Here is a 13,743-nt window from a genome sequence, read left to right as displayed (position 1 = left end):
ATTTCTTCATGGACTCGGCGAGTTCATCAGTGGACTCGGCGAGTCCAGTGCCCAGACAGCCAAAATTTTCGATTTTTCAGCCATTTCAGCAAGTATAACATGAAAACAAGCCTTGGCTCTGATACCACTGTTGGGTTTTGGTACAATACAACATCATATGGTGCACATACAACCCTAAATACCTTGGATCTATGTTTTCACTAATTATACATGCAAATGGTTTCAAAGGTATTGAACCTATAGCTAGCATGCAATTGTCATACAAACTACATAAAATACTAGATATGGTAACATACCTTTTTGTGTGGCTAGAGGTCTTGATGTATTTGGCCTTAAGAACTTAGCCCCAATAGTGTGGAAGCCTCAAATGAAGTCACAACACATCAAGGACAAAGGTAGGACTTGAGAGAGAATCTCCATGCACTCTAAAACCTTCATGAACTCCAAGAACATGCACACACACTAGAGGGTGACTAGGGGTGGCGGTTTTAGGTCATAACATATGTATTTATATGTGTTGAATTCTAAGAGTCATGGGTATAACCCAAACCCATATCCATGGATTTTATGATCCATGGTTCATGTTGCCCAACTCTTTATGTATCCATACATAAACTTGGTCCAACATGGATCATAAGCCCAACACATATAAATATAACTAATTACCATAATTAGTCCCCGTAGTTTTAATCACTCTCTTTTGATCACTAAATTAATTCCAAATTAATTCTTGATCAATACTAATTAAAACATATGACTTCATATTAATATATTAGAACTTATAATATATTAATAAATCATATATAACCTCTTCTCTCAAAAGTCTATCCTAACAAATTGTCCTGATGATATGCAACCCAAATGGACCATGCTACTCTCGGGTCGAATACATACCAATAATAGTTATGGGCTTAGACACCTAATCCAACATGAGTCCCCCATCATATCTGAAAAAATAGCCATCATACATCTTTGGAATGTGGCGGGGGGATTACACAAGCCGAATGGCATCCTTCGGAAAGCAAAGGTGCCATAGGGACACGTGAATGTGGTTTTGGATTGATCCTCGGGGTGGATGGCAATTTGATTATAACCCGAGTATCCATCCAAAAACAATAAAACTTTTTCCCAGACAATTTTTCAATAATATGATCGATAAAAGGGAGAGGGAAATGATCCTTTGATGTTGCAGCATTGAGTTTGCGATAGTCGATGAAAACTCTCTATCCGGTGACCGGTCTTGTTGAGATCTTCTCTCCGTCTTCTGTATCTACCACTGTAATGCACGACTTCTTTGGCACTGTCTGTGCCGGGCTCACCCAATCACTATCAAATATCAGGTAGATAATGTCAGCATCAAGCCATTTCAACACTTCCTTTTTAACAAATTCTCACAGATTCAGATTCAGCCTTCGTTGTGCATCTCGGGATGGCTTTGCTCCAGCTTCAGTGATGATTCGATGCATACATGTGGCTGGAGTAATTCCCTTCAAGTCTGCTATGGTCCATCCAATTACTCCCTTGTACTTGGAAAGCACCTTCAGTAATGCTTCCTCCTGTGGACCTGTCAAATTAGAAGATATAATACTTGGTAAGTTCTCGTTGGATCCTAAAAAAGAGTATTTAAGATGAAAAGGAAAAGTTTTAATTTCAAGAGTGGGTGGCTCCTCCAAAGATGGCTTAAGTGGGTTCGAAAAACTTGTTGGCAATTTTTCAACTTGATAACTCCATGGTGGCCTCTCTTGCTCAATAGCATTTTCAAATTCCTCCTCAACCATCTTGATGTCATCCAAGTCTAAAACTTAGTCCCTATCATTAGAAAGAAAAAGCTCCAACGGATCGAGGTGTAAGATTTTGGGAGTGAATTGATGCACTAAGTCATCAACCACACCACCCGATAACATTCATAATCTGATGGTGAGTTAGGAAACGTATTAAACACATTAATTCTAAGTTTCCTATTTCCAAAAGAGATATACATGGCACATGTTCTACCATTAATCTGTGCATTTATTGTTTCCAAAAACGGGCGACCCAAAATAATAGAAGGTTGACTTTGTTTATAGGTGCTCTCGGTGTCAAGCACAAGAAAATCAACCGGGTAATAGAAATCTTCCAATTTAATGATGACATCAGATAATATACCCCGGGGAATTTTTGTTAACTTATCGGCAAATCGTAAAATAATATTAGTTTGTTCCAAAGTGCCTAAGTCATGTTGATCAAAAAGATTTCCCGAGATTATATTAACACTAGCTCCAAGATCAAGGAGCGACTTTTTGATATTAATGTTACCTAAGGTAACAGAAATTAAAGGTGCTCCGGGATCTTTAAGCTTGGGTGGAAGTTTATTTCATATTATGAAACTCGCATGCTCGGTTAAATCAATCTTTTTAGGGAGGTGTGCTTGGAGTTTGCGTTTTTGAACACACAAATCCTTCAAAAATTTAGCATAAGAAGGTACCTCCTTAATAAGTTTGACTAACGGGATATTTATTTTAACTTGACTAAATAGATCCCACATGTCTTCCATTTTCGGCCCTCGCTTCCCAAAATGGAAGGATGCTAGTTTCTCTAAAGCCGAAGGGTATGGTGCGGTATTAACCTCCACACCATGCTCCCCAACTTTAGAGTCATCTTTACCCTTAACTACTTTTTGTTTTTCAAATTTGAAACCTTTCTCAAACTCTTCTTTTTCATCAAAGATGACTTCAGTGTCACTGTCATTATCTAATGTAGGAGCACTTACTTTGTTTTCAACCTTTTTCCCACTATGCAAGGTGATTATCTCGTTCACTTGATGCTCTTTTCCTGGTCTTTGGGTGTGAGATGGGTTGACTGTTGTGGCGCTTGGAAACTTACCATCTTCTCTTTTCCCAATTTGCTACGCTAGTTGAGCAATTTGCTTCTCGATAGCAGCTATGGACTTGGAGTTAGTGTAGGCTTTCTAATATGTTTGGGTTATGAACTCCATGATTTTGTCGAACTTGTTGCCATCAGTTTCCTCCTTCTTTTATGTTCCACCTTGGTTAAAGTTGGACTGTTGGAACTGTTTTGGCTGATTTTGGTTTTGGTAATTCCCTTGACGGTTGTTGTTGAAATTCCCATTGTTGTTGTAGTTCCCGCCTTGGTTGTAGTTCCGACTGAATGATCGTGGACTATTTTGGAATTGACCATAGCCGTGCACTTGATTAATTTCCTCTTTACTTCTCATGCACTCATCTGCAATGTGTCCTGAATCTCCACAGCTTACATGTATCTTCTGTCCCTGCGACAAAACACACCTTTTTCTTTGCCTAGACTAGAGAGTAGTAAGTCAAATTTTTTATTTAAAGAATTAATATCAGATTTGACTTCATTTTTCTAGTTTTTGTCTAGTCCAACTGAAGCAGCAGATGAAACTGGGGTGTCTCGTTTCTTAGCTGAGTAATTGGTTTTTGAACCATGACTCAACTACTCCAAGAATCGCCAAGCGTCTTCACTATATTGCATCATAATAGTGCCGCCAGACGAGGCGTTAATCATGGTTTGATTGGCAGTGTCGACTCCATCATAAAAGAAACGTACAAGTTGCCAATGGGGAAATTCATGATGGGGACATGAACGCAACAATTCCTTGAGGCGTTCAAATGCATCATGAAATTCTTCATTGGGTTTTTGTGCAAAATCTTGTATCGCTTTTCTTAATTCTGTTGTTTTACTAGCAGGGTAGAACTCTTGCAGAAATTTAGTTTTTAATTGCTCCCAAGTAGTAATACTATGGGGGTAAGAGAAGTGAACCAATACTTTGCTTTTTCTTTTAAAGTGAACGGAAATAAGTGAAGTCTAAAGGTATCTCTATTAGTTCCTCGCGGAGTATTCGCGTTAGCAATTGCAAGGAACTCATAGAGGAGATTGTATGGATCGTCAGTTTTATGGCCTCTAAAGACAGGTAAGACACTAATTAGTTGTGGTCTTACTTCCACATGATGCTCATTTACTTCCGCGAAGAGTATAGGTGAAGCATCATCATACTCTCCCGGCTGAAAATGAGACGCCAAGGATTTTCTATTAGGCTGCGGAAAGTAAAGATGAGGGAATTGGTTGCCTTCGTTGTAGTATCCTCCATTTGCATTGTTGAATCCACCATTTGGATTCATTCGGTATTGATTCCCAAAGCCTTGATTTCCGAACCCATCGTTGTAGTCATTGTTGCCACCATTGGGGAAACTATGGTTGTTCTAGTTATTGTTGTAGTTCCCGTTTCCACCACGATTTCCTTGATTCCGCCTATTACCACCGTTGTGGTTCTGATTCCAACCAATTCCATTGTCACTTCCATCATCAAAATCCCAGTCATTCTCGTTACCACCATTACCGAATTGAGGACCAACATTTCTAGGATTTTGGTTCTGATTTCTAACATTTCCATCGTTGTGGTTTCCTACATTGCCTCCCATATTTTGTGCCCAGTTTCCCCCGTTTCCACTATTTTGGCCACGGTTGTTTCTGTTCGGTTGCGGTTGTATTGGCTGGATGATTGGTGCACCGGCATTGTTGTTGTTCCCATTGTTGTTGTTTGGGAATTGAGGAGCTGGTGGTGGAACTAGTGGTGGAGGATTGTTGACTGCATCCTCATGCCCCTCGACCACATCTTCCACGACAACATTATCCACACTCATAGTGTTCATGTTCCTTCTGGCGACCCGATTTGAGCGAGCTGTTCGTTCGATTTCCAGATCAAATGCAAGCTGTGAAGAGCGTCCACTATGTCTTGTATGCATGCACTGGTGTGCCTGCACAACACAAATAAAACAAACGTGAACTGAAAACAAGAATTAAAATTGAAAATAAAAGACTATGACTACTTAAACACAATAATTCAAGCGCACAATCTCCCCTGCAACAGCGCCAAATTTTGATCAATGTCGTTGTCTCAATCAAAAATAAACCAACTAACTTAAGTAGATAGGGTAAGTCGGGTCAAATCCACGAGGAGTTTGTGGTCAAACTTTGTGTGAAAATAGTCAACAAAAATATATTATTGGCAATTGTCACGAAAAATATTAAAGTAATGATCAAATAAAAAGCGTGGAAATTTATTAATTAAAACAAAAATATCAATGAGAAAACTAGAGTACTCCCGGTTCAGTTATGGACAGTTTAGGTTCACACACTTTCTTCCCTAGAATCCTAATTCAATTACTTAGATGCAATTGAGGTTTATTAACTTGTAACACATAGCTTTAGGCACACTAGATGTTCATTCAACTAGTTGTCTTACTCCTTTATGTCTAAATGGATTAGGAACAATTAGTGAACTAGCAATAAAATGTCTTCCAACTACCTCTTACCATATTAAGATTCAATATCATAAGTTGAAATAATATATGTTGATTCAATCACTTGTCTTTATTTTTAAACTAATTGAACTTGGAACAAATGATGAATTGACAATAGACTATCTTAATTATGACATCAAACAATTCATACAACCTAATTTCAATTATTATTACCAAAAGATTATCATATTAAACATAAAATAACAATTGAGATTAACTAGAATCAAGTAATAATCAAGTGTGTTCATCCAAAAGTCCTAAACATCCCCGGAAGTAACCCTAATGATTTAGCCTTCCATTGAGTTCATAAAAACACTAACTTGGATGAAATAAATGAAATGCATAATAGAATTCATAATCAAACTTAGAATCATCAAACAAATGTAGCCTAATGATTATCAAAGTACGAAACAAATAAACCTTGGGAAGAAGTAATCGTTTCTGAAAATTACTAGAATTGATGAGAATCACCGGTTGAATTATCTTCAAATGTTGCTTGATGATGAATTGAATCGAATCTTGCCTTGAATCCGGATTAAAATGGAATGGATTTGTGTTTCCAAATGTTTTCAAGGGTTTTAGAAGCCTCAAAAACGCAGGAAAAACTCTGAAAATCGGAGGTGGGAACCCTAAAAACGAATGCATAAGTCCCTATTTATATTATTTGGCAGAAAATAATGAAACTGGGCGATGTGGGACGTTGGACGTCCCAGGAGACGTCTTAGACGTCGTGTATAACGCCTAGGCGTTCTTTGTACATCTTTGCATGCCTTCTGACGTCCTTGAAATACACTAAAAATTGGCCAAAAACGCTAGACGTCTTAGGGGACGTCTTAGACGCGTTCTAGGACGTCCTTCCTTGATTCCTAAACTTTCCCACGCCGTTCCAACATGGGACACCCCTAAAATGCCAGGACGTCCTAGAAGACGTCTTAGATGCCATTTAAGACGCCTTCTTCTCCGCTCCAAAAGTCGCCCAGACGCTGACCGTTTGACTTGGACGTCCTAGGGGACGTCTTAGACGCCAGGAAGCGTCCTTCACCTTCCGTGCAAGTTTTGGTGGTCAAAACCACATAACTAACATAAATGCAAAACAGGAAAGTTGTAGCAATTCTTGTCTAGTTTCCAGAACTTCTTTACTCATGTCAATCAGAAATCCAGAACTTCAGATATGACCGAAACATTAAAGGATGGTCTATTTTCCCAGCAACGTTTCTTCATTCCTTTAGCAATTCGTTTTACTTGCAGGTTCCGCCCACTTTAGTATGATATATTGACCTTCATATGAAGTTCAAAAAATCATCAAATTAGTGCCATTCTTGAAGAATTATACATCAATTCAACCAATTTATAACAATTTAACACATTCATAAATAGACTTATCACCTATCTGGACCGCTCCCGAGCCTTCGGCACGTCTGGACCGCCTCGTAGGTCCTTCAGCCTATCTGGACCGCTCGTCGGGCCCTCAGCCTGACTGGTCCGCCTTGCAGGGCCTTCAGTCTATCCGGGCCGCCCTGGGTCTGTAGGCTTTCGGCACAAAGCAGGACGGCCTCAACCCAAACATACACATACATATGTCGACATACTCATAACACATAATCAATCAACAGACAAGCACAGATCATACAGATCATAACAACATAACAACATACTATAACCAGGATAACAATCCAAAGGGCCGGCCTTGGTGCCTTAGACCCTGTCGATATAGTGAGGAGAACTCACCTCACACTGCTAAAGTCCCGCAGGAAAAACCCTAACTGCTGGATGACAGGTTCCCGAACTATCAACATCAAACAACACCCAATTAATAATTAGATTCCAAGCCCAAGGTCCAACTCACACTCCAAAGGCCCAATAGTCAACCAATGGACCAAGGCCCAACATATGGCCCAATTTTCCAAATTGGGCCCAACCCTTCGCATGGGCCTTAGCTTAAGGCCCAACCATCTATTCTGGTCAGAACACTTGGCATTCCAATGGTTCAATATCTTATAATCATAAAGGCCCAATTATGGCCCATCTATGGCCTAATTTTCCAAATTGGGCCCAAGTCCTTCACATGGGCCTTACCCTAAATCTCGTCCAAATATTTTAGTCCATTTACTTGTTCTTGGATATCCCATCAATAGCCCAATCACCAAAGCCCAATAGAAAGGCCCAACTCAAGGCCCAAGCAAAATTAGGGTTTTCACATAAAATGATGATTAGGGTTAAGTGTTTCTTACTTAACCCATTAAGGACTTAATCCATTAAGTCCATCAATCTACTAGATCAAACATACAACTGGGTTGGGATTAATTCATGATTCCAATCCAATGGTCCAAACTTGCGGATCCCGACAATTCCAAATTAACAAATCCCAAAATTAGGGTTTTCTAAACCCTAATTAGGGTTTCCAACCCAATCACGTGTCCATTAGTCAAATGGTTAGGTTTGTAGGTCAATTAGGGCTTCATTAGGTCAATTAGAGTTAAATAAGTCGGGCACCACCCACTACCACCTCGGGTAGTGGTGGTCAACGGCGGCTCACGGCGGCGGCCACCACCTCGTGGTGGTGGTTATGATTTTTGGCTAAAAAAAATATCCAAGCATCCGAAAATAACAATCACACACACAAAAGCACACAACCACCCAAGGTGGCAGCTGGTGGCGCCAAAATGGCGGCGTGAGGTGGCAACCACCACCTTACGACGGTGACGAGTTGTTTTCTTTGATTATTCCGGCCACGATACAATGATACAACTATACAACAAATATCCAAAATAAACACACATAATAAAACACAAACATAGCCACCTTGTGGCGGTAGGCGGTGGTCGGAGGTGCTAGCCACCACCTCACGGTGGTGGTGGTGGTGGTGGCTCTCTTGTGATTTCTGGCCAAGTAACCACACACACACACTCTTCTATTTGCGAAATAAACCCAGCTACCCACCTGGTGGCGTACGGCGGCGGTGGTGACACAAGAAGGCGGGAAACAACGGCGGTCGGTCGGCAACAACAACGACGACACGAACAACGACATCCCGACTTAAACGACGCCCTAACGGTGGTTTTCGTCCTCAGCCACAGCAGGTACGGTGAAAGCGGATATAACCCGGTGGTCCTCGTCGGCAGCTTCGTCCTCAACAGCAACGGCACAGTGGCGGCAGTGACAACCGCAACCTCCCTTCCCTACAGTAGGATGATCGTGAGGTGGTTGGCTTCGGTGGCTTGGGACCTCCACATCGGTGGTTTGCGACTCGACAGAAAGGGGGTAGCGGCGCCGGAGATCGGAGGAAAAAGGGGTGGCGGCTGGTGTGAAGGGAGGTAGGAAGTGGCGGCTGAAGCATCCGTTTAGGGTTAGGGTTACATGGGTGGTGACGGGTTATATACCCAACTCATATAAACTTCAACCCATAATGACAGAAATGGTCCCTCCTTCTCTCTTTTCTTTCAACTTAAGTCTGAATGCTTCCAAATGGCCCCTCCTCTACAAAATCTTTTCAACTTACGTCCAAAAGTTACTCTTTAACCCCTGCTTCCATAAATCCTTTCATATTAAGTCCAAATGATACCAAATACCCCCTGACTACTTAAAATCTTTACAAAATAAGTCCCGAAATCACACTTTAACCCCCGAAACTCCAAATCATGTCATTTGACTCCCCGAAACCAACACCCCGATAAATATTATGGATTTTAGGGCTACTATTCATTTATTAATCTTTATCTATTTATTTATTAATAAATGGGATGTTACACTTTTCAAACTCAGTTTAATGTTCTTGATAAAATCAATATAAATATCCATCTATTGTAAAGAATGTGATACATAAATTTGAATACATTTTATACGTGATCAAATTCTCTCCAAATGTTTCTTCTTCTTTCTTAAGGTTTTAGTTTAATTTTGTTAATCTTGTTTTAATTACGTCAAATTTATATATATATATATATATATATATATATATATATATATATATATATATATATATATATATATATATATATATATATATAGGGAAGGGTTATATGGAAAACAAAAAAACCCTAAAAATCATAAAAATGCATAAAAAAATACTTAGAGATCACAAATCTTTTTTTTTTACTTTATATTCTTAAAAATCGCAACTTTTTTTATAAATCCGTTGGAATAAAAAATCAATTTTTTTATTTTTTATTTTATTTATTTATTTATTTATTATTTTTATTTTTTTGGTTTTTTTTCAAAAACATTTTCCACGAAATTATATAAAAAGTTGCGATTTTAAAGAATATAAAGTCAAAAAAAAGATTTGTGATCTCTAAGTATTTTTTTAAACATTTTTATGATTTTTATGGTTTTTTTTAGGGTTTTTTGTTTTCCATAGAACCTATATATATATATATATATATATATATATATATATATATATATATATATATATATATATATATATATATATATATATATATATGTGTGTGTGTGTGTGTGTGTGTGTGTGTGTGTTAACGTATCCCTCAGGGGGGACGTCAAAAAAGGAAAAGTCAAACTAAGGCCGAGCTTGGCCTGGTCATAACCCAGTAGGACCCAGTTTGAGGCCAAGGTCGGGCCTCACCACCGCGAAGATCACTGATGTGGCGGTTAAGGTGCTGAACCGCACCTTAACCTCTCCTCCAAGGAATTACACCCCGGCAAACGTGGGACTAATCAGAGAGTTCCACTTATCCATTGTCGTCAAGACACGCCTAACGTTATCTAGAACCTTGGTTTTTTGTTAGTTTTTTGTCATTAGTTGATGTAGCACTTCTAAAAAGCGGTTATGTTTGATATAAAAATTTATATTTATGTGGTAATATAATTATAAATTAATATAAAATCGTTGTCTTACATCACGTCTTTAAAAAACGTAATTGTTTTCTTTGGCTCGTACAGCTTGAAGTTTGGCTTTACTGTCATGTCACACCTCGCGTCTTTTAGAACCCTGATCATACATAAACTTTTTATAAATTTTAAAAACCGAAAATTTATTTCAATCTTAGTAGTATATATTTCAACAAATATAACCCGGTCTCGAAATAGAAGATAGATACATCGTCATAACACTGCCCTCTTAATCACAATCACCCAAAAAAAACATCATGCAAAAGGAATGGATTCACCGTCCACAATCGGATGTGGCATAATCTAGACCATCTGTTACAAATAAAACATTATGATGATAGCAATCGCTCCCCCAGTCAAGCCATGCAAGTCCCGACGTAAACCTATTCTCCCGACGGAGTTGGCACTAGCCTTACCGTCGCTGGTTGCCGTAGTATCCTCGTCCCCGGATTTCTTTTTCTTATCCTTCAATGGTTCAGGTGCTGGAGCGGCTGCAGGAGGTTGCGGACCAAACAAGCTCATGGGCAAAAGCACCTTGTCCACTTGATACACAGCAAGTGAACCGTCCGTGTAAATTGCATTCGCCACCGTGGCATTAACAATGCCAGTGGTTAGATTCACCTGGTTGCCGGAAGTTGTAATATTTAACGGAAAGTTATAACTGGTACTATCTCCGGCCTGTGTCCTCAACGGATTGCTAAGGGTTTGGAACTGTGAGGTGGAGATGAATGTGGGAATGACATGGAACTGAACCAATTCGTCCTTTTGTTGATCGGAAAGAGAGTTGAGAGTGCCGACGCTGAGGCTGGAGAAGGCGTTGTCCGTGGGTGCGAATACAGTCATGCCCTGTTTGGAGTTGTTGAGTTGGGTGTTGATTTGGTCACCTACCTTTGTTATGGCAAAAAGACGGATTAGGGTGGTGAATTGGCTGGCTTTTTCCAAGATTTTGGTGATGTTAGTCGGACCTGGTGGTCCGGGAGGTGGTGCTGACTGAGCTATGGTGGTGGTGATGGTGGTGCATAGAAGGGTGATACTGATTAGTAGCAAGAACTGGAAGGAGTGAAAATGCGATGTCATTTTGTTTCACTTTTTGGAAGAAATGAATGATTAGAGTTAAGGAGTGACATATAATGGAATAAGCGATGATTTTTTATATATGGTGAGGAGTAGGGTAGGGTGGAGGGTGGGGGTGGGGGTGGAGTAATTGTTGGGTGAGATGGGGCTATTTCTAGCTGGAGATGTTTAAAACTTTTAAGTTTGGTAATAAGTTGCAATTTTAGTTCAATTGTAATTTCAAATATAATTTTTTATAATATTAATATTAATTATAATAGCTATATTTTGGATTTAATACGATAAATTTAAAAAATATTTTAAAAATAAGGGTGTAGAAAAATTACTTGGTTAATCAAAGTAATTCCAACCTCAATGTAAAATTTTACTTTGATTTGTATGTTTTGGTATGTCGTATATATAACATGTACTTGTCTATAACATGTACTCGTCTTCAATGTAGGCATGTACACTCTATTATCTTTTAAAGCTATACTACATCTATTGTTTTCTATTATTATGTATGCTATATTTTACTACACAATATGATTAATATCAAAGTCCGATAAAGTTTTCCTTTGGTTTTATACGCATTACTTGCATGACTCGATCATGAGTGCAATATGATTAATGATCCCCAATCTTAGCAATTGTAAAACTTAGGAAGCTTGGCTACACGACTTGTTTTAAATAGCACTAGACAAATACTCGCGCGTTGTGCAAAAACACCTATATAATTGAAATCATTACAAATATATGTTTTTTTAATACAACAATAATGTTGTTGTTAAATTTGATATAATAACTCGTATACTAAATTGATATAATATATTGATTATTTTGAATTATATGACAATATATATACATCTATTATAACTGCATAATCTGAATCGTTTGAATAACTTCTACCGGCGAGTTACTCATAAATAAAATTAAATATAATATATGGTTTAATGCTATTTATAGTTGTTGTTATTGTTAATTAATTTTTTAAAATTTATTTGCTTAACGTTTTAATTTCTATCATTATAATTATTTAAAACATCAAACATTGTTTTTTTAATTTTAAAGGTAACAATATAATCATTTATATAGAGTTATTTTAACTATTGTTATTGTAAGTTATTTTAAGCTACTTATTTGCAAACTTTTAACGATTATAAAAATATCTTTAAGAAATATTTTAGTTAAATTGAGATTACAATTTAGTTTTTGCATTTAGCATTACAATTTATCAATTTTAACTATTCACAAAATATTCTTTGAGTTTTTTATGTGGAACTGAAATTTATATTTAAGTTGACATTGTAATGTTATATTTAAATTAACAATTTAAGTATTTTGTCAAAATTGTTCAAAAGTTGTAGCTTTAAGCTGATAATGGTTTACATACAACAACATATTAAATCTAATAAATTAAGTATGATATGTTAAAAGTTAAAGATATAACTTTATAAGTAGAAGTAAATATATTATTTTAATATTGAAATTTAGTTTATTTATGATTACACTTTAGTTTTGATATTTATTTAACCTTATTAACCAACTTATAATCATTATTAGAACGACACTACAATTTATCACTTTTAACTATTTACAAAATATTCTTTGGGTTGTTTAAGTTAAACTAAAATTTAAATTTAAGTTGACTCTGTAATGTTATATTTAAATTAATAATTTAAATATTTTATACAAATTGTTCAAAAGTTGTGACTTTAATATGATAATGGTTTACATTCAACAATATATTAAAACTAATAATTATATATAATATGTTAAAAGTTAAAAAACATAGCTTTATAAGTAGAAGTATAAATATTCTTTTAATATTAAAAAAAAATTTATATATGATTACACTTTAGCTTTGATATTTATTTAACCTTATTAACCAACTTATAATCATTATTAGAAAAAAATTGAAAAGTCATGGTAGTTTCAAATGAATGTGGTGAAAGGAAAAATGCATGAGAGTTTCAAATGAATGTGGTGAATGGAAAAATGCTTCCTTTATAAGTATACTAGGGGAATGCTCGCGCGTTGCGCAGAAACACTTATATAGTTGAAGTCTTTACAAATATATGTTTTATTTAATATAGCAATAACGTTGTTGTTAAATTTAATATAATAATTCGTATACTAAATTGATATAATGTATTGATTATTTTGAATTATATGATAATATATACATCTATTATAACTGCATAATCTCAACCGTTTGAATAACTTCTACCCGTGAGTTATACATGAATAAAATTAAATATAATATATGGTTTAATATTATTTATAGTTGTTATTGTTAATTAGTTTTTTAAAATTTATTTGCTTAATGTTTTACTTTTTATCATTATAATCATTTAAAACATCAAACATTGTTTTTTGATTTCAAAGGTAACAATATAATCATTTATATATAGTTATTTTTAACTATTGTTATTGTAAGTTACTTTAAGCTACTTATTTGAAAACTTTTAACGATTATAAAAATATGTTTAGGAAATATTTTAGTTAAATTGATATT

The 13,743-nt window shown here is 36.4% G+C and overlaps 1 non-coding gene and 1 pseudogene across 1 annotated transcript; one reads left to right on the top strand and one right to left on the bottom strand.

The window, feature by feature from the left end:
- Positions 1-3,583: 3,583 nt before the first annotated feature.
- Positions 3,584-3,690, top strand: LOC145161998 (small nucleolar RNA R71). The gene has a single exon (XR_013738851.1). It is a non-coding gene; the product is annotated as a small nucleolar RNA R71 (small nucleolar RNA).
- A 6,668-nt stretch (positions 3,691-10,358) lies between these two features.
- Positions 10,359-11,279, bottom strand: LOC145156919 (fasciclin-like arabinogalactan protein 11 pseudogene; annotated as a pseudogene).
- Positions 11,280-13,743: the final 2,464 nt, after the last annotated feature.

This window comes from Lactuca virosa, chromosome 2 (assembly GCF_052849685.1).
Source record: "Lactuca virosa cultivar CGN04683 chromosome 2, Lactuca_virosa_CGN04683_v6, whole genome shotgun sequence".
Taxonomy (NCBI): domain Eukaryota; kingdom Viridiplantae; phylum Streptophyta; class Magnoliopsida; order Asterales; family Asteraceae; genus Lactuca; species Lactuca virosa.
The sequence above is the reverse complement of the archived record's forward strand: the minus strand, read 5'-3'. Positions and strand labels throughout refer to the sequence as shown.